This window comes from Protopterus annectens, chromosome 4.part1 (genome assembly GCF_019279795.1).
Source record: "Protopterus annectens isolate FY-2018-M chromosome 4.part1, PAN1.0, whole genome shotgun sequence".
NCBI lineage: Eukaryota > Metazoa > Chordata > Ceratodontiformes > Protopteridae > Protopterus > Protopterus annectens.
Genome location: NC_056734.1, coordinates 726,109,072 through 726,111,301, shown reverse-complemented (window position 1 = coordinate 726,111,301; position 2,230 = coordinate 726,109,072). Strand labels below are relative to the sequence as shown.

Genomic DNA, 2,230 nt, shown 5'->3' with positions numbered 1-2,230 from the left:
CTTGATATAGATGCATCTCTCACATAATGAATTTGTGTGGACTAGAAGAAGTGTCTTGTCCGTGTACATGAGGCAATTGCTATATTGCCTCAGGATGCCCATGTTGACCAGACTGGCTGGAGAATCTGTGGAAAATTATCCATAATGGTAGGTAAGTTGGTGTGATCAGAAAACATGTTGAAGACATAAAGTAGAGGACAGGAGAAGTGGAAAAAATATGAAGGACTAGTGGGTAGGATCTGTGTTGGTACCTCAGGAGCTTCACTGAATATATCACCTGTCAGTGAGAGACAAATCACGAAAACTCACCGATAGAGCACCAGCAGAGTACTAAGGGAAAATTTTCAGGCAGAAGTGTTGCATCTATAACCGCCAACGGTGCCCACTGCTGCTTGGCAGTGAGTGATGCGCAAACAAGCACAAATCCTCAAAAACATGGTACTTATGTAACAAACAAGAAGAAATTGATTTAAACAAACTGCCTAATAAAAAAGCTCAAAACTGATCCCTGTTCTAACAACCTTCAATCAGAGGAGTTCTAACTGCATGCTCTTTCCACTAGGGTGCAAGGGAACCCTTTCCAACAAAAGATGGCCCGGTTTAGTGCTCAAGTTATACAAACAGAAATAGAATTCAGTACGTCTGAATCTAGACTATGCTACAGCAAAGTGCAACAATTTCAGAAAAAAAAGTTTAAATAAGCAGTGATATTGTAAAAATGCAGTTCAAAAGTGCAATATACAGTGAAATATTCTACTTATGTTTTGTAGATATCAGCATATGCCTTGGATTAACCAGATAAATACAGCAGAGCAGTAGCTGGTCACCAAACTCTGTGGAGCTTTGCTAAAACAAGTGCAAACCCATACAAACGTGGTGCTTATGTGGCAAATGATAGCAAACTGATTTAAACAAATTAACCAATAAAAAGCTGAAAACTGAGCCTGTTCCTGCAACCTTCAATCAGATAAGTTCCAACTACACATTCCTGCCACTACAGTGCAGGGGAATATTCTCCAACAAAAGATAGCCTGGTTTAGTGCTCAAGTTATAAAATCAGAACTAGACTCAACAGGTCTGAATCTAATCTATGATAAGCAAAGTGCAACAATTTCAGAAAAAAATAGTTCAAATAAGCAGGCACAATAAGCTTTCAACCAGCAACTCCCAGCTCAAAATGGCAGAGGCTATCCTCTCCTCCCACAAGAGTGTAGACCATAAACCTTCTTAATGTAAAATAGCTGGCCTGAAGCCCAAGCGCTTAAACCAGAACTAAGACATTTTTGATAATAACAGACACACTAAGCCATCAACCAGCAATTCCCAATTTAAAAGGATGTAAGCTACCTGTCCTGCCACAAAAGTACAGACTATAAACATGCTTAATGTAAAACAATAGGCCTGAAGACGAAGTGCTTAAACCAAAACTAAGAGGCTTAAAAAACTAAGTTTCCCACATTTGGGAAATCATAGCGGTCAACCCAACCAAAGTGTGCAATAGAAGAGCCTCGCAATGGAGAAACCCCCTTCTTGATCATGGTATCCCCCCTGCCAGGTAAGTATGATTCACCTGCCAGGAAGAGCCCAAGTAAGCAGCTCTAGTGTCTCAGGTATCCAATGCTTATGGCAAAGGAACTTTGAAGGTAGGCATGCCTGTAACTCAAGACAAGTCTCACTCAACACAGAGTTCTCAAGTGGTGTGAGACGGCATCCCACCTTGAACACCTATGGCCAAATTCCATTTTGTCATCTCAGAATGGACAGATGGTGTACCCACTATTCTAGTTTGAGCGGGCTTCTGGTTGGAGTATGGAGGTCCAAGAATCCCTTCCTCAGTCTCTGGCTTCCAAGGCAGGTCCCCACCTGGGAATGCTGAGAAGCTCAATAAAGGTTGCTCACACCATTCATTTCGGTAGCATAGGGCTCTGTCCCCATTACCAGTTGATTCCCTAGGAAATTATCTTGATTCAGAGCTTCCTTCAGGTACTGCAGAACCTGCAGCCAAGTGCAGATCAACAGTCATTGTCTGGAGTATCCTATGCAAAGAGAAAGAGGGAATCATCATCAGATAGAAATGATGACTCTTGTGACAATGTGAGGTATTGTTAGCAATGCCAGGAAAAGTGGGGCAGTGGATGTGTAACATATGCTAGAACGGCTAGCTAGAAATTGTTAAAGAATTACATGCATGTCATTTGTATATCAAACTGATTTGTACAGATGCTTGTGT

The 2,230-nt window shown here is 41.4% G+C and overlaps 1 pseudogene; it reads right to left on the bottom strand.

Moving 5' to 3' along the window:
• Positions 1–1,434: 1,434 nt before the first annotated feature.
• LOC122801490 lies at positions 1,435–1,563 on the bottom strand (annotated as a pseudogene).
• Between the last annotated feature and the right edge of the window lie 667 nt (positions 1,564–2,230).